The sequence below is a fragment of the Haliaeetus leucocephalus genome, unplaced genomic scaffold, assembly GCF_000737465.1.
Source record: "Haliaeetus leucocephalus isolate CR32 unplaced genomic scaffold, Haliaeetus_leucocephalus-4.0 Scaffold217, whole genome shotgun sequence".
Lineage (NCBI taxonomy): Eukaryota > Metazoa > Chordata > Aves > Accipitriformes > Accipitridae > Haliaeetus > Haliaeetus leucocephalus.
Genome location: NW_010972653.1, coordinates 11,770,805 through 11,796,707, shown reverse-complemented (window position 1 = coordinate 11,796,707; position 25,903 = coordinate 11,770,805). Strand labels below are relative to the sequence as shown.

General features: G+C 39.1%; 1 protein-coding gene across 1 annotated transcript in view; it reads right to left on the bottom strand.

Moving 5' to 3' along the window:
* DLGAP2 (discs, large (Drosophila) homolog-associated protein 2) overlaps positions 1–14,114 on the bottom strand; it is a 101,162-nt gene extending 87,048 nt beyond the window's left edge. Inside the window, exon 1 of the mRNA XM_010566733.1 lies at positions 14,054–14,114. The gene's annotated coding sequence lies outside the window, so the exon portion shown is untranslated. The remainder of the gene's footprint in view (positions 1–14,053) is intronic.
* Between the last annotated feature and the right edge of the window lie 11,789 nt (positions 14,115–25,903).

Genomic DNA, 25,903 nt, shown 5'->3' with positions numbered 1-25,903 from the left:
TCATAACCTAAATGCTCTAAATTTCCTATAGTGGAAGATGCTTAGATAATTTTATTACATCCTAATTTCAACAGAGCTCCACATAATGTTTTAAAATGAATGTGGCGTTAAACTAATAAACAATAAAGTATCCTTCATCCTAGGCACAATCCTTCCACAGTAAAGTCAAAGATGGATTTAAGGGTCCAAATGTCACCTCCAGACTTTATGATGGTGTGAAACTGATGTGTATGTGCATATATCCTTTTTTGCTTCTATTTTGTTTTTATAACAGTTTCTTTTACTTAATTCTTGGCTATTTTCATATTAAAATAAAAACTTATTACTGTTGATTACTCAGTCTGTTGTACTATTTAGGTTATAATACCCTGCATAAACGTAGTTACAAAAAGGAAATATAACTCTTTCTCTGAAATAACATAATTTTGATGATCCAATTAAAAGTACAGCTATATATAGACAAGGTAGTAAATTATAACAGTGCATTGGGATTCAGCCACATAAGTAGCACTGTAATTAATGGTACTTAACCCAGTATATTACCAAACATTATCAGGGGAATAATAATTATCCATGTGTTGAACTTAGTCTGTGCTTCCCATAAAGGGTTCCCAAAGCACCTGACAGAGATTACTGCGTTAGTTTTTACAATCCTGTGAGATGTGGAAGGCACTGTTCTCCTTTTACAGCAAAAGAAACTGGAATACAGGCAACATCTTCCAAAGTGCTTGTGGATTTGCTGATTTTCGCTTTCACAGTGGTATGAGCCAGAAGGAGGTGGAAGGAGGCTTTTCCGTCAAACTGACAGCACGATGAGTCAACCCCAAGCCTTTTCGTCACAATCTTGCACATCTATGAATGGAGATAACTCTTGTGCTGTATCTCACCAATGCATTTAGAAAAAAAGAGGAAGGGCACGGCAGAGATCCAGAACGAAAGAAAGAGTTAGACAGGAATAAGAAACTCATTTAAATGAGTTCCCTAGCACAGAACTGCTAGTCCCTGGTGATTTCTTTAGGTCTCACACAGCATTAAACATAGCCTAAAAGGCTTCAAACATTTTCATCCTGTTGCATCCCCAGGAATATGAGACATCATGATTTGATTGCACTGCAAAGGATAATCTAACAACAGCGTTTCCATCCCTCAAGAGTCTCTATGATTCTAGCTCAGTGCAACTATAGAAAAATACAATTTTCTGTATGTTGCTTTCACAGCCTTATAGCATTTTATGTGCCTCATGGAATGTCTGAATTTTTTTGTTTGAAACACAGTAGTTAGAAACTGCTGTAGGCATTTAATAATCATAAACAAAATAGTTAAAAACTGAATTAAGAAGGTGGCATTTTCCAAAAGTAATTTTCCCGTCTTAAATCTGCCATAGACAGTAACTGATACTAGATAAAGTCCCAAATTACTTACACGTGCGTCATCTAAATTTATCACCCCAATTAGGTTTGGGGTCTGCTTGGGACATCAACCCTGTTCAATGTCCTAGGCACCATTACTTCTTCTTACAAACCCTCTGAAAATCTTCAAAATTTTGCATTATAATATATAAATTTATCAGATCATCTGTGCTTTGTATTATTCAGTCAACTTTGTTCAGGAGGCCTGTTTCAGGGCTTGAAGAAAGAGTTGAGCTATGGCTGAATGAATTACTGTGTGGTACCAGACCAATGTAATTAACCATGTGCTAGCTCTTAGCCTGCCAGAAATGCAAAGAAAAATGTGCTAGCTTGAAATTCAATTAAGCTAACACGCTTTTCTAGCATTTGCAAGGGGCTAAAATTGTGTCTATGGTCAATGTCCACAGCTCAGCTGATTCATAAAATTTCATAAAGATACAGTATTTTTTTTTTTTCAATCCTTTAAAAAGAAATTTAAGATTTTGGTATAACAAAAGAATGCCAGTTTTATCCAATAATGACAGATTGGGCTGGAATTTTAGTCCATGTCTTGAAGATAATGATATCTAGAATAAAATATAAGCTTCCTCCCCCCCCCGCAGCCGTTCCTATGTTTTCTTAGGGCAATCACTCTAAAAATATAAAAGTAATTGAGCATACTAATGTCTAGTCCCTTAAAGAAAGTGCCACCATCAGGACCAAAGAACTGAAGGGAGACAGAAGAACAAATAAACGTAGCCCCAAGCAGACAGAGGAATAGGAACAGAGAAAAAATATATTATATGTAAGCACAAGAATGGTGGCTTTTTTAGGTTTCATCAGAGCAAAATGGAATCTTTCTGTTGACTTCAGTGGATAGTCAGATAATACATAAAGACTGTGGGGGCACCTAGACCAAGACATAGGCTGTTATGTCAGAGAGAATCCAGTAATTCCAAAATCCTGAAAATCCCTTAAAGCTCTTCTTTTCCAAGACTACTGTACAGATATAAGTCAATCTTTAACCTTGACAGATGGAAGGACTTCTGCATCCCTTCCTGTATATTTCAACTCTTTCCCAGCTATGTCATGTCTTTTCCCGCTTTTGGACTTTCTGATGCTGAAAGAGTTGCTCTCTTACTCCAAGCAGATGTTAGTTTGCCTGTCTTCAGGGACTGGCCACAATTTCTAGAGCAGTCAAGCTTCTTTCTTGTGCCAGTCAGCATCCAGGGAAGAAAGAGAGGTTCAAGGACCAAGAATATTGTTTGAAATAATGAATTAGAATTAGCATTAATGTTCTCAGGCAAAAGGGCTAAAAACCTTTAAGCAATGAAAAATAAGGGCTGTGCATCTCTAGAGTTCCTGGAACACTGCTCTTTGCTAAAGAGAATCAATGTAAAAATACTGGAAACCTCTTTGACATTCAAAAGGAGTGCTTGTCTCCACAAATCTTTTTGTACAAATCTTTCTGTGTGTTACGTATTGAAAGCAAGCTTTTGGAGCATAATAATAAGTCCTGGAACTACTAAATGGTGCCTGATTTTTGCTTATACTGATTTATTTATTTATTTTTTCACAAAGCACTTCTTTTTCTATTGAGACATTAATTTAAATTGCTTTAACCTTATAAGCCCCTTGGTAAACTGCTTACCCATCTGAAACATTTGTGCTGTTTTCGTTGGAGAAGAAACAGCTCTTTTGCGTAGTGTAACCAGGAAAATGCATTGCTGAAAAGAGATACCTAATCTAGCTTTCAAAAAGATGTGGTGTAGAAAACCAGACTGCTGCATTGTGCTGTTTCACTCAGTTCAATTGGTGCTGCAATGTATTATGAATAAAATATACCCACAGTCTAACCTATAACTAATACAAATATTAAATAGTGTAAAAACAAATACATTAATCAAATAAGTATATAATAAATATTAAAATGCATAAATAAAATGTTTTAGCTGGAGATATGTCTGCCCAAGGACTGCAGTAAGTAGCCTTAGATGAGCACTGTTTCTTCATTAACTTCTTATAGTATTTTTCTCTGTTTTATTTTAACCTTGAAAATGAATATTTCCAGGGATTGAGAAGAGTGACTAACCTGCCAAGTGCAAGGAAGAAATTCTGGAAATGCCTTAAGCTGCTATTGTGGTCTCATGAGATTTCCAACCTATTTATGTAGCACAACACCTTGTATAAAATTTACATAAAATTGCAAAATTGGCTGACTACCTGACTTTAACCTCCAGCTTTAGAAGATGACATGTATTTTCCATTATAGTGAGTGGATGCATGTGCACTGCATGCAGCGCATTCACCTATCTGTGAATTCCTATCTAACATCTCACACTGCTTACTTGAAATATCAAACTTTGAGGGGTAGCATCTCCTCAAAAATAAGTAATATTGGCTCTCTCAGGACTATTGCAACAAGGTGCTTTATGCACCCAGTCGAAGGAGAGAAGTCGGCAGTTCTGAGGACCTAAAGCCAAACACCAAAATGCCCGAGGCTGTCAAACAAACACTAGCCATGGGCTGCACGTGCATTCCTGTCTTGTTCTGACACTTAAGCCTGAAAATGAAATACCTCTCTATTCAGGATGCTGAGCGGTCCTTGTGGTAGGCACGTATGGCTGTGCTTCTACTAGCAGACTAAACAGAGCGAGAGGATGTGATCAGTCCATACAGTTAAACTGTTGCCATCATAGTTTCATACTATGTAAATAGGACTCCTCCAACCAATATATAGATATGATTTCAAGAATAACATGGGCCAAAGATTGTTACAAATATGCCACCTGGACATGGTTTTATTTTGGAGCGTGAGAAACTGGCATGATTCATCTCAGCCTGAAGTACATATCTAAAAAACGTCAGATGAATACCACCCTTAATGTACATATTTCTCTCTGCTGACTACAGCAAAAGCTGTGGATGACAAGTTCCGATGCGGAAAACTACATCATCAATATATAAATATAAGTGATCTGAGGCACATGTCTAATGCTAAAACATGGAAAATGATTTGACAGCCCAAGCTAATTCAGTGGAACCACATGACAAGTAATGACCGAGGGTAAGACAGTTTTAACTCCCGTTTTAGATAAAAATGGACATGCAAATTCTCTTCCTAAAACAGCATCAGTGACCAGAACAAACCAATTTGGAGCAAAGTCAGAAAACCCAGAGGGAGAAGTAAGGAGCACATGGAGCGCTGCCATTTATTCAGTACAGTCACAGTTTTGAGCACTGACGCAGATGTCTGCAGGTGGAACAAATATTTGATGGCACCCAATCATGTTGTTCAGCACAATTCTCTGACTTCAGCTCCATCCATCTTTCAAACAGAGATTAGTAGACTGGCAATCCAACATCCCAAGGGATTTATGTCTGAGATAAATAAGCATGATCAGAGAAAAGGGTATATTGTAGAAGGAGTGCAGAATAACCGTTGATGAGTGAGAATGGGACCTCTGAGGTGGCTGGGTGGGAGGTGGGAGTACTGAATTTCAGGGGACACATAGCCCAGTATACTGGGAGGAAGAAAAGCACAGAGCATTGTGATCACTGGGGAAAGCTGTGACCAGGACCCTGTTAAAGCAGGGTTACAACACTGACTGCACGGCATGGAGAACAGGGCGTGCCATATGTGAAAAAGGAGAAATGTGGAAACAGGATTTGAGGGATGATGACATCCCACATCTTATGCGTGGAAGAATGGGCACGTGGACTGTATGGGGAGGATGAGAGGCACAATATCGTGCCCATACCATGACAAAGGACAGGACAGAAATCCATGAGAGGCAATATAGGATTTGCAAGAGGCTCCAGAGTTTGGAGTGGAGGGATGCAGGGAGTCCTCAGGACGGTGCAAAAATTTCCATTGACTTGCAGTGTACGATGTCCTATTATTGATTGTTATGTAGCACACAGACCTTCACAGTGCTTTTCAAGTTTGAAGTACGTTGCCACTATTCACCTTTTCAACAGTTCTGTGACAGATATAAGTCCACAAAATGACTTATGACTAATATTTTGCCACAGAATCTGTATGATCAGTGAAGCTTTTGAAAAAAATATAAAGTATCAGGATTAGATTGACCTAAATTAACTAACATGTAAGCTTTCTTCTGGAGAAATACAGCTGTAAGGAGTCAACCGGGGCTTCACTAAGTGAATATCATTGAACAAATGGTTATAAGAAAATTGGTTATAATGCTTCCAAATACAGACCAGAAAAGCAAGCCCAACACCATTAAACTTCTTTTGTTCCTTATTGTGCCTGGCTTTATGGACTTTTCCTAAAGGAGAAGATTTTGCTGCTTGCAGTTACTAGGTCAAATGCAGGAGACAATCAGTTTCCCCTGGTGTCATTAAAACTGCAACAATTTTCTCAGCAATTAAAGAAAGCCAAAGTAATCGGGTTGTACAGCTCAAAGATATACGCAGAAATCTACACACGACTCTAGAAGTAAAAGGGAAATCCTTGTCCCATTGATGGCAATGACAAATCTCCCATTAACCTCACTGAGGTTGGGGTTAGTTCTAAACATTTGCTCAGAAAAGCTCTTGGTCAGTTCACCTATGAATCCTGGTGTCACTTGAGGAGGATCACCTCTAATCAGGGCTGTGTTTTACAGAAAGCACAATTCATGCTGGATTGGAATAAATGTGTTAGAAGTCTGGATGGGTCCCCAGCCAGAAAGATGATGGCACGAAAGGGTGAAACCAGCTCTGCTGAAATACTGCCATTGATAGTGCAGGGGCTAAGATTTAATCCCATAGATCCAAACCACTTGGACCAACTATTCAGCTGAATGGAACTACAAACTCTCCAAGGTTTCTTTTCTAATAAGAAATACTTATAATTGACTCTTAAATGAATATCAAACAAAAGAAATAATGCTGATATTGATGAACTTTCTCCTTGAATGATTTTTTTTTTTTTGCTTAGTGTTTCTGGAATTCTTCTGAATTTGCCCTTTAGTTATGATGACATATCATGAAGGAAGTTTACCATCCTCTGTAATACTGAGGAGACTGCAAGAACTAATGTTTCTATATCTAAGCAAAACTATTTATCATACATTCCTTCTAAATTGCCTTTTATTATTTCTTTAAAACATAGATATATTTTAAAGATTTTACTTATTTTATAGAGTGCTCTTCTGGGAAAGAAATAATCTGAGCATTAATTTTCACAAGCATTAATTATTGCCACAGAACATACGACCGTTCAATTTAAAATACCTTACTATTTGAAAATCCCCTTTACTTTTTTTAAAAAAACATTCAATATAGCTTTTAAATTGTCAGAACTGAAGAAAATGACTCGATTTTCTGTTTGCTTCAGCATCAGTTCTTTGCAGCCTTTTGATTCACCAAAAATTTCAGAGTTTCAGCCTTGGTCTGACCCAAAACAATTATTTCTTTCACTTTTTGGAGTTCATCATTATCTGCTCAGCTGTACACCCTTGGCGCTGCCTCTTGCTGCTTTGTCATTGTATTGTGAACTTTTCTGCTCAGCTCAACCCACTGAGACGGAGGAGGTCTCCTCCTGATTTTCCTATGGGGTGCAGGAAGAAACAGCAGCCTGGTGACAAGTTCCCTTTTAAACCTGTTGCCATAGCAACAGGCAGAAAATCTCCCTCTTTCCATATCCTTCAGACTGGGAATTTTTCAAATCAGGGTGCCATCTCTTTTCTGCCTGGCTGAGCTCTGGTTTGGGTCCATGAGAAACATTGCAAATATTAATTGCATTTTCCCGCAACCATGAGCACCCAGATTTTCCATGCGGCAGTGAAGGGTCAAACCGTGAACCCTGCTCCTGGGACGAGGTGGTGGCGTGAGTACCCACACCCTTGGCAAGGTTGAGACAGGGCATCTTAATATGCTGCCGTCTGATTATTTATGAAGAGAAGTGACTTTGTAAAAAGATGGAAAAAACTGAACAGAATTGCACAAGAAATTCACAATGAAAGGGGACAACTGAACTCACCAGTGAAAGTCTGAACTGTATTAGCAGTATTTGCTGGTGTTTAGCCTGCTGCCCTAGTTACACTAGTGCAAATCCCCTTAGGAAGACAGACTGAATCAGCGACCTATGTGGCCAGCACTGTGAGAGACAGCCGTGGTCGTGTACCTCCACGCTGTAAGTATCCCCACCACCCTGGCTGTGCCAATACGAATTGTCCTGCCCTCCATAGAGCCTAAGCAGCCTATAATGAATGTGGAGGTAAAGCACAGTAACTTTTTTCTGAGGAAACAGAGAGCACATCATTTAAGCTGCCCGTCACGGGAATACATGTAAAAGGCTGCACATTTTATCCTATTGAAAGGAGAAAATACAGTGAAGACACACAGTGAAGAAGGCAGGCATGGCGAAGCAGCCAGATAAGTCAGTCTCCCGTCTCCATTGCAGCCGTTGCACTCTCTATGGGAAAGAAAATGTGGATCAACTGTGCACCCAGGTGTTACAGAGGTCAGAGGGGCATGAGGGAGAAAAAATGTCCCTCCTGTGCTAACACCCCACATCCCAAGTGTGAAACTTCACTCAAGCTGTTTCACCTTCTCCCCACTTCTTCTCTCTCTCTCTTTTCCTCAGGAAGGTCTTTCATTCGTTCCAGTGCAGACATTGGAAACAGTAGTCCAGATGTGGTCTAACAATGGGATGAAGCTTCCCAATTTGGAAAAAAAAGGTATTCCCTCTGGAACTGAATTTACAAGCCTCCTCAGCTGGATAGCCCTGTCAGAATGCACAAATCATTTAGAACAAAAATATTTGCTTCTTGGCAAAGTAGCGAATGTGTAAACCCCTTGTAGTCTGTAGTAGAAATGGATGAATAAATAATAACAACTAACCTATTTGATCAATTTTACATCCTTACAAATATCTTCTCCTGTTTGTGAATTGACCTTGGGCCTAATGGGATTTTTGCAGAGTTATCTGACATTAGGAGGTGTTTAATTTTTAGTAAGTGTTTGGTGCCAACAGCCTATAATTAAAAAGCAGGATAGTTAACATGCTTCTATATGATGCTCAGGCCATATGATATGATTTTGTCCTATGACTGAAAGCATAACTAAAAGGAATTTAAAATTCAAAATTTATTTTCTGAAAAACATTCCCCATTATTTCATTAACATCTTCTGTGGTCTCGATTATCACATCAGTAAACTTCTATACTACAGTTTATGGGTACAGGAAAAGGAAGGATTTGAAGTAGAATTATTTAGAGGTATGACAGAATCTTAAAAAAAAAGGTTATCTTTTGCAGTATCTGTTCAGCTAGTCAAAATAAGCAAGTAAGATGGTGACACACAGACATACCAGGGCATCTGGTATTTAAAAACCTCCTGTAAGTTTAAAAAGACTTTTATCTCTCCATACCAAACCACGTGTCTACATATTTTTATTATATGGAAGGAAGATAGTCCTGTGCATAGAGGATTAACTTGGGAAATCTGCAGTCAAGATTTCCTGTCCAGCCACAAATTTTTTGTGTGGTCCAGGATAAGGCCATGGGAAGTGATGACAGTGGCCACTGAGAGGCTTGATCTTGCCTTGCTGGGTTCAAGTTAACCTTCGTGAATATCTCTTGTAGACTCCCTACCTCAGTTCCCCATAGCACAAGAATAAAAGTAACTGCTGTACCTCTGAGGGCTAGTGTCAGAACGCACGGAAAACATTCAGCCTCTGGGATAATGCCCATCTAAGAATTTAAAATAAAGTATTTGTTACTGTGCCTGCTAATTACAGTGTCACTGTAGCAGTTTATTCTGTGTCTGACTGAAGTCCCACCAGCTCCAGTCAAAGTCTACAGCTATTTAACCGTCCCTGGATGCTCTGGGGGAAGGTGGACCGAGGCATGGAGCTGGCACAGAGGAGAGCCAAGCGCCCACTGCCAACCCCTTGTCTGTCCTTGGGAAAATTTCCTGTCGTGCCTGTTGTATGAAGCTAAAACCCATGAAAAGTGCAAAGTGTTCAGACACTGACTGCACTGAAGAAGGCTGAATAATTAGGTAGAAAGACAGACAGACGGGAAAGTCAGGCCTTTTTTTTTAATTTCAAGAATGGCTACATCCTTTCTTCCTTTCAACACAGAAGGTCCCAAAGGCATGATCATGCAATCAACAGTGATTGAATAACCATGAGTTACTGTCTGACACTTGAACCGTACCAATTAATCAAAAGCACAACTGCAACAACTGTGAAATAAAAATGCAGTTTTGTAACCTGCCCTTAAACTCCCTTACAGTTTACTTTGCAAGTGGGGCAGGTTAACAGCATTATTAGTAACTGCAACCTGTTTTATAGGTTTTAACCTTTTTTTTTTTAACATCAACTCAATATCCTTTCCTGAAGAGAAAACAGTAATTTACTGAAACAAAAGCCTTTAGTGTGAGTTCTTTTTCTTTGCTTAACATTAGAAGCTGTGTCAAACTTGTCTAAAATAAATGTTTTCCTTACCTATAAAAAGGATTTGAAATAATTTTTCAGTAATCTATTTTTCCCCCTTTACTCTGTACATGTACTACATATTAAAATCTATGTTTAAAGAAAAGTTCATCCCATCTTCCCTGTTCACGTGTTTCATTTACTACTTGAATGCCATTTAAAGATGGCATATTTTGCATATGTTTCTTATTAAGATTGTACTATTTGGTTTTGATGCACAAAGCAAATTGTTGCTTTACCCTATGCATGCCTAAAGTAAATAAGACTGTGAGAAGTTTCCAGTTTGCATAGAAAAGAGTAGTTTCATCAAATGTTTATTTTCTCATACATTAACATTGTTCAGATTTTATAACCACCAGCTAGAAGTAAGCTTGGAATTGGAAGAATTCCAGTTTCCATGAGGCTTAGAGTGAGCTGCCTAAGATCATGCATGTCTGATCTCCTGCTCCTACCACCACACCCTGCTACCTTTATCAGGTTATTTGAGATATTCCTAGTGAACAAAATAGGAGCTTTTGGTGTGAGTGTGACTCTTGTAACCATGACAATACTTATCACCCTGAACTCTGTTAACAAATAAATGGTAATGGAAAAGCTATGAAATATTGCTCTTGAGGACAGACTATGAATGCTTGGATAAGCTTTTTTTGAAGGAATCTATTGCATTTCTGCCTGTTTTAACTAATGAGGTCTTTTATAGAATCAATAATGTAAAAGAGTTGAGATCAGTCCCATCCCCTGATACCTTTTCCCAATTAAAGCAGTGGATCATTGTATTAATATTCTTTAGTGACTATTCAGCATTTTCATTCTGGTGAGATACTGTGCAAACATTAATTAATCCCCACCAAAGCTCTGAAACCTCACTAGGAAATATTAAACCCATTTTACAAATAAGGGCCTGGAGCCAGAGATTTTTCAGTACCAGAGAGATTGTAACTTGAAGCTCCTTGGGACAGTGAGCAGGTACGAGAGTCTAGAATAATGAATGACCCTGCAGTTAGAGCTACCTTAAAGGATATCATCATCTCTACTCTGCCTTGACTTGGGGCAATTATTTTACTTCTCAAGAAAAGCCCTTCCTGTGTCTTTTTCAGGAATGAATGCCTGTAGCATTCCTTTAGACTGAGGCTGTTCATACAAAATAATTACATAGTCATTGTGGTATATATATACACAGAGAGAGCTCATCACCATAGCCCAGTGATTAGAGTATCTACCCAGATTCAGATTTCTCTCCAATGAATATTTAACTTTATACATGTGCAACAGCAAGAAAAAATGACAATTGAGAAAGATTTAATAGTTTGTAGCTTTTTCACTAATGTTATGTTCAGTCCATGGATTTGAACTCAAATCTTCAAGTAATGGAACACAACACCAGGGGACAGACAGACAGATATGTCCCAGCTGTCTGTAGAGGCATTAATCATGAGCACAGCTGTAACTACAGAGCTTGTCTACACTGAACTTCACTGACTATCTCAAAACTTTTATAAACGTCTTCCTAATTTCTATCTTCCATAGTATGCTCCTTCTTGGTTTAAAGTGATTCTCTCTAAGGGAGAATGGGACATCATATGGTTTTACATTACTGATGGTATCCAGTCAACCCATTTTGGCCATCTACAGTTTGGCAACTAAGTCAGGAGGACAGGATTTCCTTCTCAAAATATTAAAGCCATCCACCTCTCTCCATTCGTTGCCTAGTGATCTTTGGTACTTACTTTCAGAGGACTCCAATAGGCACCCAAAATTTAGGAGCAAGGACAGATCTTTCCTTGCTTTTAGCTTATTTTTTTTTTCTAGTCCTCTGGCCATAAATAGCTGAAGTTTTTGAAAGCAGCTTAGTTTCTTTGTAGTCTGGTTGTGATTTTATTCTTGTTTTTTACTTTCTAGTTCCTCATTTCTGTTGACTAATCCCCCATCTTCTTCCTAATCAGGGTGCTGTATGATTGATCAGTCTAGCGCATATCTTTGTGTTAATCTTTGATTGCCTGTTTCATATGAGGGTCCTTACTCCTGTAGACTCCTGACATTTAATACTATTGACTTACTTATACATCATTTACTCTGGCTTCAGAAATCCTGCAGTTCTTTCTCAACCAAATGGGAAGGAGAACAATTCTGACATACTCCTAGGGCATGATTCATCTCACCCTAGGTTAAGCTTCTAAAGTAGGCCAAAACTGCTATGACCTAGAAAAGTCTATCACTCTTCATTGACTCTAAAGGAAGTCCAGCTACCCACAGTTTAGACACCTACATCTGAATTACTTTCCAACTGTTAGATGAGATGAACTCTATCCCGGGGCATCTGAACTCCTTCCTGTGTGCTGTGAAGTGGGGCAGCAGGGTGAAAAAAACCCCAGATGTCCAAGAAGGCTGAGAGATGTGCTCATTCCATGATTCCTCCATAGGATTCACTCGTGAGATTCCTAGGGAGCCTCATATTTAACCGTGTCTTCCCTCTTACACTATTTTAATTAAAGCAGAAACTGCCTGAAGGTTCTTCAGTGTCTTCCTTAACACATCCTCCTGTCCAATCTTTGGAACTTACCCCATAGCTTTTTTTTTACTTGTTTTTTAATATTTAGTGGACAAACTAGTCCAATACATATATTTCTACACTGAATATTTAGGGAAATCCCTGACTTAAGTGTAACTGAGTGGCAACACTACTTGTTTTAGAAAATCCTGTTCTAAGAGATTATTTAAACATAATGCCATCCACTGCCTGAATTCATGTTCCTTGTTCAAACTGTTTGGGTTTTTTTTTTTCCTTAATATAGCAACTATGATTTATCTTCCTATCAGTGTGCAACAATAAGGTCAGGGTGAGAGTTTATAATATTCTTGTCAAATAAAAAAATTTCCTGTCGTGGTTTACCCCCAGCCAGCAACTAAGCACCACGCAGCCGCTCACTCACTCCCCCCCATCCAGTGGGATGGGGGAGAAAATCAGGAAAAGAAGTAAAACTCCTGGGTTGAGATAAGAACGGTTTAATAGAACAGAAAAGAAGAAACTAATAATGATAATGATAACACTAATAAAATGACAACAGTAGTAATAAAGGATTGGAATGTACAAATGATGCGCAGGGCAATTGCTCACCCCCTGCCGACCGACACCCAGCCAGTTCCCGAGCAGCGAATCCCTGCCCCCCACTTCCTAGTTCCTAAACTAGATGGGACATCACATGGTATGGAATACACTGTTGGCCAGTTTGGGTCAGGTGCCCTGGCTGGGCACGAGAAGCTGAAAAATCCTTGACTCTAGTCTAAACACTACTGAGCAACAACTGAAAACATCAGTGTTATCAACATTCTTCACATACTGAACTCAAAACATAGCACTGTACCAGCTACTAGGAAGACAGTTCACTCTATCCCAGCTGAAACCAGGACATATCCTAATAACACAAAATAAACTGTTGCAATGTATTAATGTAAGCATATGCAGAAAAGAAGAAAAATTATTGTTACACTAACTTCTGAAATGTAAGTATGCTCACTTTGAATAAAGGGAGCTTTAACTAGCAAACACACAGAAACCACTTTCTATATTTCTCTTCCAAAAATAACCACATGAAGTAATCACACATAAATCAAAATTTTGATGGATTTCACATAAAACAGTGACAATCTGAATATGAAATTCCGGGAAGAGAAACTCAATTTTGCACAATCTAAAAAGTATAAATCTGGTTACGCTGAAGCCAGTGGGACATTTTACTACTAGCTTTGTGAGACAGAGGTATCAAGATTTCACACATGAAATGAGTTCTATGAGTTTCTCATGTCTTCTTGCTTCTGTTATTTTTTTTACGTTTAAAAGGTAACATTGAAAACTCTTTCTGCAATTATTATGTCCTCTAAGGGATAAGACAAAAAGAAAAAGACAAAGGCAGGAAAGTTGATAATTTCCTCGAACACCTTCTTTTGAATTCTCGGTTGCCTGGATGTTACCCAAACCTGATGTTTTTCTGCTTTTGATTCTCTAACCTTATAGAGCAGGTGAGAAATTCCCGGGAGGCCTGGACTGAGAGTTTTTTGGCAGCTCTCATTACCACGGCCTGGTGCCATGCCTGCCGTGGGCTTTGCGGCCGGAGAAAGGCTGTGCCCCAGAGCAGCCTCCTGCCTCCTCGCCCCCACGGCTGCACTCAGCCCCTGGATGTACAAGCAGTACGAGTTATCTGAGAGATGGTGTCTGTACCTAGCTCCTCCTCTGGCGTCCCTGGAAAACTGAAGCCCGACTTGAGCAGATCGCCACCCTCTTCTTCTGAAAAGACAGAAACAAAGTAGCTATTTAACAACTCTGATAATTTGGTATACCCAGACATACACCCTCCTCTAGTTTTTAAATCCACTCCGTGATACCTATTACCATTCAGTATCTCTGATACCGTGAAGCTGTTGAGGTGCTATTACGTGCAGTATCTACTCCTCTTTGCCAGTTGTACTAGTGTTCTTCCATTTTATTTTTTTTAATTTTGCCAGACGTTTTCACATCACTAGTGTCATAATATTCATAAATGCCTTCTTTTTTTTAACATCTTTTACATTGTTCTTTTCAGCTTTGTTTAGTCACATTGAATTCTACTGCCGTTTAGCCTTAATGTATTTATTCCAGGAAGAATCATTATTGTCAGTCCTCCAGTTGTACCTTTGGCACTTCCCACCTCTGATGATAATAATGCCACTCATGATTCTCAGGCCGCTTTCTTTTCCTTTTATTCACAACCATTTTAATTCTGCAGTTCTGAACTCTGACAATGCTGTGATGGTGAGTTTCTTCTATCAATAACATTTACTTTTGTGCCAGAGACAACTCCTTTAGTTCTGGAAAAGTACTTAAGCTCAGATGACATGTCTATGCTGTATGAATGCAGTGAGGTACACAGAAACCTGCTGAATGGCCGGAGTGCAGCTCTCAGCTACCCTGCCTATATCACTTTCAGAATTGCAGCTGGTTGCCACTGCATTGCGCTCTTGTCATGCTGGCATACAAATTCATTTGCACCTGGTACCTAGCTCAAGTATTTCTAACATGGAGCCACATATGGAAAATTGGGTCAGTAACACTTCCTTAAGGTGCAAGATTGGCTTGAGAATATGTAGATTAGGATACAAAATATCACAGTAAAGTGTTTCATGTAAGTACGCAATACTAGCTTTTAATTTTTTTTTTTAATGTTTTTGCCCTATTATCCACATTTGCTGGTGTCTCAGCTGAGTGGAAGTTGTTTGAGTATATACAGCCTTTCACTGTACTCTTTCTTACCATCTGTGTGTGTTACAAGCACAGACACCTCAAAAGAACAGCAAAAGAATGGAGTACTCCATAGCCTCCCACTATGAGTTCAACCAGCAATTCTTCAGAGAAAGACAAAATCAGGTATTGCAGATCATGTTTCTGTAGTGCACAACCGAGGACTGATGACTTCTAAATAACTCACATCAGTTCATGCTCCTCATATCCTCAGGCAGATATTGCTGTAAGTTTGATCCAGCTCAGACTTTTCTGAAGAGTACCTCAATCCCCGTATTGTGGTTCAGCTTACAACAGACACACTGCTTTGCCTGTTTCAATACTCCATTTAACGAATACATGCATTTTGTATATTTCTTGGTCTTGGTTGCACTTTTTATTTGTACTAAGATTTTTTTCCCAATTATCTCACAGCAAACAAAATGAGTGAACATGCTCATAGATACTCATTGGAAGTATCCAACTCTCAAACAATTGTTCCTGGTTTTGACAATTCGTGAGGTCAAGAATATACAATTGATAATAATGGGCAGTAGAGCACAGATACAGCATAGAAAATAAGTCCCAAGGATGTTAAGAATGTTGGATAAGCTGAGCTGTCAAATAAACGTCTTGTGTATAAACTCAACTGTTAAATAAACTCACTCTGCTAAAATACAGCCTACTAGAGATCTCTTTAAGTGGCGGATAAAAACTCATACACAATTTAAAAAATGACTGGCATATGAATTTAAATTAAATTTCATTTGGAGAGATAATGGACAACTTTAATTAAATAAAAGCACAAATTAGGCAGTTTCCATGGAGACTTTGTTCACATGCTCTGCCTATGTTGTATAACTCATACGCCTGTCCTCTAATTTGGCTGCACAGGACTAACGAATCAAATAAAAGTTATAACAAAAATATTCTGAAGGATCCTTTACATTCAGGTAAGTAACTAGGAGATCTTACTGTTAACTTCATAATAAAGGAGCTTTACATTGAAATAGTGGGTTTATATTTTTGAAAAAGAAGCAATTAATTTATTCCAAAGTTATATCATGTACATATATTCAGAAACACTTACAGAATGATCCAAAGAAAATAAAATGCATAACATTATTCCTCCCTTGCAAGAAGTCAGCATTATTCTCACAAGCTCTGCCCAAAACTAGACTAAAATTGTAGGGGTAGGCTAAACTGGACTAAATGTTTATGGGTTTGGTGTGTTTTAGAAAAAAAGAAGAAAATAAATTTCCTTTTAAAATGAAAGGGAAAGGTCAAGGAATGGGATCCATAAGTCAGATTCTGACTTTGCCGATAGAATTCCTGTGCAAATTTGGACAATTCAGTTAATTTCTTTCTGCCTCAATTATCCAAAAGAATTAGGATTCAAATTCATTTCCTTCTCATAGCTGTCCTATATGAATACATTTGTTAGCATCAGTGAGCCTGTTGTCTAGAAGAGCCTACAGAGAGCACAAAAAAGTTAGAATTTCCATCCTGCAAAAGAGCTGTATTCTGTTTTGAATAGGGTCAATTGCAAATGTTTCAAAGGAACTTAGAATTCCTTTGTGATTCCCTTAGTTTTATGAATCTGTATGAGGGATATGAGTAGCTCTTAGTGATTAGTTTACTTCCTAAGCATAAGGACTTCTTATTTCTTTATATTTTATGACTATACCTATTCACATCACTAATTCATTGTTTAGACTGTCTTTTCAAAAGGCTACTCTCAGTTCCTTCAGCCCTTGAAGAGATTCAGTTTTTGTATTCTGCACTTATGAAGCATGAATTAATCTAAAGTCTCAGTGGCTCTTGCAGTATTATGAAGACAATCTTTGTGTGAGGTTGAACTGTACTTCAAAGTCATATTACTCCTTCAGCAAAAGACATACATGGTCTTTGTTTATTCAGTTTACATTTTTCCTAGAAATTACTGGGTTTATTATTAACCATAGAAATGAAAAGCATATCCTTCATTCATGAGCACAGCAGCAACCTTCATATCTCATGGTAATCAAGTCAGGCAGATTATGGCAGAATTGTCGTGTATGCTGAAATTCAAGTGTCATAAAATGCATGCAATCATTTTATGTCATTCATCTCCTCTATTTCATATATCCATAGTATTTCAGCCTGCCCTTTGCTCAAGGTGGGCCTACTGGTAGAATGTTCTACACAACGTTCTACAAATGGTAGTCTTAGCATGGAATGTTTGATGGGCAAACAAAGATGAGATTAAGAAAATAGGATTATTTACAATTTAAGGTTTTAAACAATGTACGGAACACACAGTCCACAGACAAGGGACACAATTACTAGTTAAAATCCCTTCTCAGTATACAAACTACTGCATCACAGACTGGTCTAAACAGAAAGCAAAAACCTGCCTCTGAAACTGAAACTAAAAAATAGGAGAAGTCTTCACTCAACAGGGCTCAAAATAGTGACAAAAAAATGATAGGCTTTAAAAGTGCAGAGATGTCTGCTCCTGTGAAAGCTGAATGTATAGTAAAATGTTGCTGTGATCTGCATAAATAGGAGAGCACAAACTGTCATTTACATCTAGTATCTCATTTTCTTTTTTAAAAATGTGATGGATCTGTCATCCATTCCAGTGCAACGCAGCACAGACGACACTCAAGACTGTGATAGGAACCTTTCACAGCCGAAGTTCTCCAGACTTAAGCTTGAAAACGTCAGGAGACATTGCTGAGCTGGAACCAGCTTGACAGATCCAGACGGCTCATTCAACCCTGAAGCTACTACATGTAGAGTGGGAAATGACATGGGCCAGCACCCGAGATCAAGCTGGCACGGCACAGCTTTTGTCCTCAGAACAGGCTGATGTCTGTCAGGAGCGCGCCCTGCCTTGTGCTGTTGCTTACCCTGCTAAGGAGACGTTACCTTGGGAAGGAAGTGCTGGTTTTTTGATCAGCACTAGATACCACAGTATTCAATGAACAAGCATCCTGTGTAAAGGGCCTTGAAATGTCATTGTGTGATAAGGTGATACAGCTTAAATACAACTTAGATAGCCAGAGTTAATCATGGACATTGAGTGATTCTGCAGCCGTGGAAAATGGACTTTACGAGCGCTAAGGAGTCAGAAATTAGGCAGAACAGAATGGATTTGCCACTGGATGAAATATTAAACCACTGTAGAAGACTGCAAACCAAAGGAGAGATAAGAGTCTCTTAAGGGTTAATTCTGAATCTTGCCTGAGTTGCACTTGGTACTGGATTGCGGGTCAGTAGGTTGTTTCTTTGTGTTCTGGGTCACGGCAGTGAAGTTTCTGTATGAGCTAATGGACACATGCTGTCTTCTATCCTGTTCCTGTCTGCCCATGGTCTAAGTGAGATTTTGACAGTCACTGCACAGAAAACATCTGATATCACTGCTTCTTCTCAGTTCGATAATCACTTTACCCATCCTTCAAATTTTATCATCTCAGTTTTAACCTTTTGATCTACTCTCTGAGCCTGACGTATCAGTTTAAATTCCCTTTCTTCACCTGCAAAGTCTTGCACCAAGATGTGCCTCTATGTTGGCCCTCATTTTTTATGCATTCATTCTGCCCTTAATAATGAGACATGTTGTTTCCATCTCCTAATCATAGTTCTTCCATAACCTCTCCATCCACAAAATAGGCCCCAGTCTCAGTGGACTTGTTGCTCGCATACTTTAAAAGGCTCGCATCAGCAAGACTTACAATCAATTAACTTCCTTCTCCATCACAATACAAGAGTGAGACTGAACTACAACTGATATTGAACTTCTCAGTTCATTGGATTTTAATTTATTTATTATTGGCCTGTTCTGGATCTCCCACCGATTTTTTTCTATGTGTGCTTTTCTTTTGGCCTGTAAGCTCCCGTTGGTAGCTGTTGTTCTTTTAGTTCTGTCTTATGTAGCACCTGGCATATTAACTTTGACAACAGATGAAAGAAAACATGGGCCTTAAAATGTCTGGATTAAACAGCAGGTGCAACTTCATTTGATCACATAATTACAGAGCATAAAATGTGTCCGGAGTATGAATACAGGACTCTCACCATATTACTCCATGATCTGAGAAAACCAAATAGCCTCTTCCAGCCTAGAGATACTTAGAGATCTAGAAGAGATATCTCCTGTACCTCAAAGTCCACTAGCCTGCGATCCGATTAAAGCATTTCTTGCAGGTGGCCTTTGACCCTAGCCAAAGATATCCCCAGTCTGCTACAAGGTGTGTATCACTGAGAACTGTCATTAGGCTGATCCTGACCTAAGGGAAATGACCAAAGCTAATCGGCCAAAATCACTTGTGGCAAACCTATTTCTTTTCTCATGCAATCTCCAAGAGGTTATATCCAATCAATATTACAACATCTATATAGTAAATTAGGCATGGTGAAGGCCCATTCTCTGGCCATGAGGCCAACCGGTGTGGTCTAGCCATATCTTCAAGAACAGGCTGGCTCCATCCAAAATGTTATTGGGAATGGTCCGTTGCCCATGCTAACTCTCTAGTCAAGCCTGGGAATTATTTGGGACAGTGAAAATTAGTCGGCCAAGCTTAAAACTAAGACAGGGACCTCTCTAACCAACATTCTAAAAAATCAAATTCCTATTTGTTGGGCCTTTGTCCTGGTAGTGTTTAATTTACTACTACAGATGTAGCCCAGGTGGCAGTATTGTCAAATACAATATTCTTGTCCGTTGTTTTGATAGCATGCTGGTAAGCAACAAAAATACATAAGCACAGCAGGGCTGGGAAAATTCTGATTGAAGTAAAAATTAAGGATGATAGTAGGAGATTTAAGGTTATTGAGGTTTCCTTTGCAAGAGGCCTGTGTGAAAAGAGGAAGTCATTTTTAAATAAGTTGCTTTTGTTTTTCTCATCACGCCCTCTCTTTTTTTTTTGTTCTTATTTTTTCTCACACACACACACACACATGAAAGTGTTCCAGATGGATCCGGCAAAGATGTGTTCATCCCAGTATGTTGGCTCCAGCACTGGCCCAAAGTGGATGCTGCTGGAAACGGCAAATACTTAGATTGCTTAGAATACCTTTCCAACTTCCAGCAATCAGCACTTAAGGGACTTCCTGAGATGGAAGTTTTATCTAGACCATTGTTTTTAATAGCCACCAATGGATCTATCCTCTATGAATTCATCTAATCTTCTTTGAGCCCATTTATACTGATAGCCTCTACCGCATCCTGTGCCAATGCACCTCGCAATTTAATTATGCATTATTTGAAAAATAATTTCCTTTTTGTTTGTTTATCAGGATGCCTGATAATTCAATTAGGTGGCCCTAGTTCTTTGGCTGTGAAAAATAATGGATCATCGATCCCTATTCGCTATGTCTATATCATTTATAATTGTGTAGACTTCTACCATATCCCTGCCTCAGTCCTCTCTTTTCCAAATGGAGGAATCAATCTGTTTATTTTATTATGGAAAAGCTGTTTTAAATCTTTCATCATCCTTCTCACTCTTCTCTGTACATTTTTGTTACTCCGCTTTCTCATTTCCAGACGCAGCAGCCAGAAATTCAAATGGCTTTAGGAATGGGTTTTTCCAGTGGCATGATGATGTTCTCTGCTTTTTTTTCTATTTTTTTTATATTTTCATCTGCCCATTTCATAACTCAGAGAATTCATTATTCATATTAAGTTGTGCCCAAGAGAGACAGTTTGTTTGGCTTTCCAATCATAAACACATTTCTCTTATATATTACTCTAATAAATATTGAAGAATCCCAGCATTTTACTTAGCTCAGGTTACTACCAAGACTGCTAAAACTAAACAATCACCCTCGTCACCTGCCAAAGAGCAGGATTGAGGAATTCCTGGTCTCTTGCTTTTATCCAGCCTGTCCACTCTTATATAGCATAGATCCAGATAGCAGGACTGTGAAACCAGGCTTCAGCTGTCAGAGAGAGTAGCCAGGCACACAGCCTATTAAATGAAGGAGAGGAAGCTGGCTGCATCCCTCAGGTCCTATCTTGGAAAAAGCGTAAAATGAAATATATTACAGGGGATCACAGGAGCTGTCAGGGGTCATCTTGGTCTTGGCAGCACCAACTCCCGCCTCCCAGCTTTTGGCAGCTAAAAGTCATCCACAAAACACGGGTTGCCTTAGCAATATTGTGGTGATCACCCTGAAAGACTTTGGTTCCACACAGCAGCCTTTTCTGAGCCAGCCAGGCTCATTTATGCTCCTTGGAAGCCTTTCTGAGCTGCCTTATTCCTTTTACCCCAGAGATCTGCAAGTTCCTCTTCCCTGCCCCTCTTCAAGGAATAAATGTAAAAAGGTGCTGGCTAATGCTATGGAGTGTTAAAGCAGATTCACTTCTCAGTCATTCTAGAATTTAAATGACTAATTCAGTTAAATAACTCGATCACTCCTTATCAAAACTAACAAATGACTGCAAGCAAAAAGAGTGAGCCAGTGATAACCCATTGTGTTCAGACATGGCTCTGTGTGATCGTGTGCTTCAAACAGCCTAGGAAATTCCTAAAAGCCCTTTCTTCCTCGATTTTTCACAGCTGAATGATTGTGTCAAGCTCCTGAATGAGCCATTTACCTTTTATTGCTTTTCAGGAGCTGTGAGAGGAATCCCAAATCTGCTATATTAAAAAGTGGGACTATTAAAGAATATATTAGCTAATTATTGTGAATAATGACCCTTATTCTGTGAGTCCAAGACTTCTGGATACCCTAGAAAAACCTTTAGTTCTCCTCTCCTACAGCTCTTCAGAATCCATCGTTTTTCCTCCCCCCAGGTAAAATGCAACAACTGCCTTTTGTACGCATTCATCTTCCACCTGCTGTGACAGCTCTTGGACGAACTTGCAGCTCCCTCCACAGTGGACACCTGAGGAGGTCCAAGAAAGCTATCTCGGGCCTTGGCAGAGAGTAAACAGAAAATGCAGGTCAGAAACACAGTTAGAATGATTTTGCACAGCTGCAAAGGCTTAACTGTGGTGTCAGAGAAGCAAAATGCTTACTGAGTCTATTAAAATACCTGAAGAAACTACATGAAAACATACTTACAAGAGACCAAAGTGAGGAATAATGCTAGGACAAAGCGTAGGACAAAGTCCAGTAGTGAGAGGAGTATAGAAGTCAGAAAACTTGGCTTACTCCTCTCCTAAAAGTACACAGAAAATGTCCCTGGACATTTTCCCTGGTTTGTGAAGAGAAAACACAGGATCTTTGCCTTACTGGATGTGTGTAGATATTTAATGATCTTCTTTCTGTCTTCTGCATATGCATGGAAAATGGGACAGACACTTAGAAAAAATAAACTGTAGATGAAATTAGTCTTTTCAATATATTTCAAATGCACTTTGAGGAAAAGCATTTCTTTAAGACTCTCCTTAAAAATGTGCTAGATCTCTAATGTTAAACTATGTTTGACAGAAAACGGGTTTTGTAACCTTTCCATTTTCAGGTTAAAACTAGATATGCTCACACTATATTTACTTTACTGTTTGGTAAAAACCACAATCAGATCTACAACAATTATTACTAGCTGGTCATGTAATTCTGTTTTTACAGCTTTGTTTTACGGTAGGCCAAAAGGTCTGAGCACTCTCCCCGTCTTTCAAATGTCCAGTAAATAAGTCCTTTAACATTAGAGACCAACTGCATTTGTTACACTGAACTACCATGGTAGGAGACATTTAGCATGAAAAACCTTTGACCCTGCTGGGATGTGAGGGCAAAGTCAGCAGTTCCACTGAAATCTGAAATTAGCTATTAGTAGCTGCAGCCGTGAAAACCCTCAATAAGGCCTTTTGACATTAGATGATGAAGCTCCATATTACCAGAGACAGGATGCGTATGGGTGTTTCTGTATGTGAAAGGTTGGAAGGAGAGCTCAAATATATTCATTCCTACACAAGCCAATTTTCGTGAGGATTTCTGTGAACACTTAAATGCTGGGGTGGTATGATTGACAGCTGATGGCTTTTTTTATTTAGTAAATATGATTACATAAAATATAATACGTAGCTTCCTTTTGGCAATTTAAGCAGATATGGAATGACAGTACCTTTTAAATGAGCCATTTTCCCCTCTCAAAAATAGCAATAACCACAACAAGGTTTCTTCCTAGAAAGAATCACAGGTCTGGAGCAGCTTTAACCAGTTCCCTTGTTCCATATCCCTCTTTTTTTTCCATCTCCTTCAGAGATCTGCTTTATTTTTTCTTCTTTTTCTCTAAAACCCTCCCCAACTAGTCTTTCCTTTCTTTTCTTCCTCCTCCTTTTCCAACTTCAGCCGTAATACTACTGAGGTGCAAGAAATACGTTACAGGTTAAAGCTCACCTGAAGATTTTGTGCATGCATGTGTATTCTCAACTATGTGCTCTACTGAGTTATTTATACCACAAGGTCTTTAATGAAGGAATGCAAGTAATTAGAAACAGCAAAGAAACTGTTTTCCCTTCCCATAGCAATTTTCAACTACAAATTAAAAAGTACCAACTTAGAATTAACTAAAAATTAATAAAATTGTTAAGTGAGAGTCTAAAATGAAAGAAACTTCTATATTTTCACAATAATTCCATATAGTTTTGTCCTTTTTCACAAGTTAAAAGAGATCTGAAGGAACGCATGTTCAAGCTGGAAAACTGACATTTCTAAAAATGTCAAAACAGGGTGTTTCAACAACTGAAAATTTTTTTTTTTTTCCCTGAATTTTTACTTAAAGAAGAAATTAGTTTGGAACTGGCCTATAAACAATTTCAGCTTCAGGAAGGTTGTGCTTTACAAAGAAAAGGCTTCTGCCAGCTACCTCACCGCAGAGAGCTTTCTCACTAATGCATTTGTTTAGCACTCTGCACAGTGGGTACAACCCTCCTCAGGTCCTCTCTGGTTGCTCTAGAAACCATGTAATATATTGCACGTATTTCTGTGATTGCTTAGGATACACAGACACATCGACGTTACATTTTAAAACCAATTTACACCAGGGCTGAGGTGGACCTTTCTGCTTGTTGGTTTTGACATTCAACTACAACCTGTGCGGCTGCTGGGTTATTTGGACTTTCCCTATGAAACAAACAGCAATGGAGGTGAGGGAGAATCAATTCTCTGCTTTCCAGTTTCACTGGCCACACAAACTGATAAGTTGTGCATTGCAGGGTGAGCAGAATCAATATTTAGGATGTTGCAAAAAGGTGTGCAAATGCTTGGCCAGTTCCAAATCCTGAAGTTCGCTGGACTGATCTCACCAAAAGAGATGAATTTTTCATTTCATTTCCCAAGCACAGGCTTTTCACTGAAGCACTTTGGAGCCTGGGCACCCTTGTCTTCTACTGTTAATGGAGAGGAGCGGGCAGCTCCGGATTGGTCATGTCCAGCCCACCCCTCCAGGGACTAAGGGGAGTGCTGGGGGCTGGGCTCTTCACCTCTGTTCCTCAGTTGAGGGCTTAAAGCAAAATGACATTAATCCAGATTGTCACGATTAGTTAAAAAGGAATTGAGAAACTGAACACCAATATTTGCTCTCTCGGCAAAGATGCTATCTGTTCAGGTCACCTCGCTATCTGCATTTATGTTTGTAGCTGCTACACTGGGAGGGGGAGAGCCTAAATTCTTTCAAATTTAGGTGTTACTAATCCTACTTGGGCTACACAAGTAAAATAGTTTCCAGACCTTGTTCACTGGAAGAACTTCTCATTGAGGTCTGTACGTGGGCAAATACCCATGTAGAGCCAAGGTCACTGACATTATGCATGTGGGCTCTTTCTACTCCTGTACCTGGAATACACCAAAGGTACTTTGGACAGATATCAGGCCAGCCTTTTCCTGCTCTGGCATGGTCAGGAATACATCCAGCTTGTTCTTAGGAGCAATGCACACAGCTGACAAATTCAACAAAAAAAAGTGTTTAATAATAACTGCTTAGATACCTGATCAAATTTTGATGGTTTAATGTGCCTAAGCATATCAGCTCCATTGGTGTAACTATCCATCTGCCTGTAAGGTAAGTTGAATTAGTTAAGCCATAGCCTGGGGGTAAAAGAACCTGGACTTAGCTCATATTTGCTAATAGTATAATGGTGTAAACAAGTTCAGTTACCAAGGCTCAGCAGACACATGATCACTTGCTAAGCTACAGCAACCCAGTGGTGCGGCAGGGCCCTCACTTTGATCTGGTAATCACAGACACAAAATATAGAGGGAACTAACACAACATTGAATTTACAGTTACATTTGGGCAGTATCATTACCTCGAACACAGTATCTTTCAATTGCAATCTGTTTTTTCCACAGTCTTACTTTACTAACTGTTTAGGACGTCCATAAACATTTGCTGTTTGCTGGGATGTTACACAGGGTTGTGCAGTATTTCAGCCACGGCTGCATTTTCAGGGGAGGGAGGAGAAAGGCTTGTATAAGAATCTTCAAGCTCACATTACAAATGGAAAACAAATTATTACTGTTGGGCCCATTTTGCTTCTCTATACCTTTGTTTATTCAAGGCCATAAATAGGGCCACCAGAAAGGCCAGAGAGCTGCAAATGGAATATTGAGATTTTCATTTCTGATGCACTGCTCAAATCAAGCCCAGGCTAGTAGTGACAAACTCATTGGCTGAAAATGAATTAGCAAATTCTGTCAATTCCCACAGGAGAGGTGTCCATCACTACAAAACTTTCACCTCTCTTTTGTTGTCTCAGCATGAAAGGGCAAGGGGAATAAAATAACCTGTCAGCTTCTCACCCCATCAGTCAAGTCACATCAGCAAGACAGTAATGGGAATCTTGCCTCCACGCACCCATTATTCACCCATGCAATTGG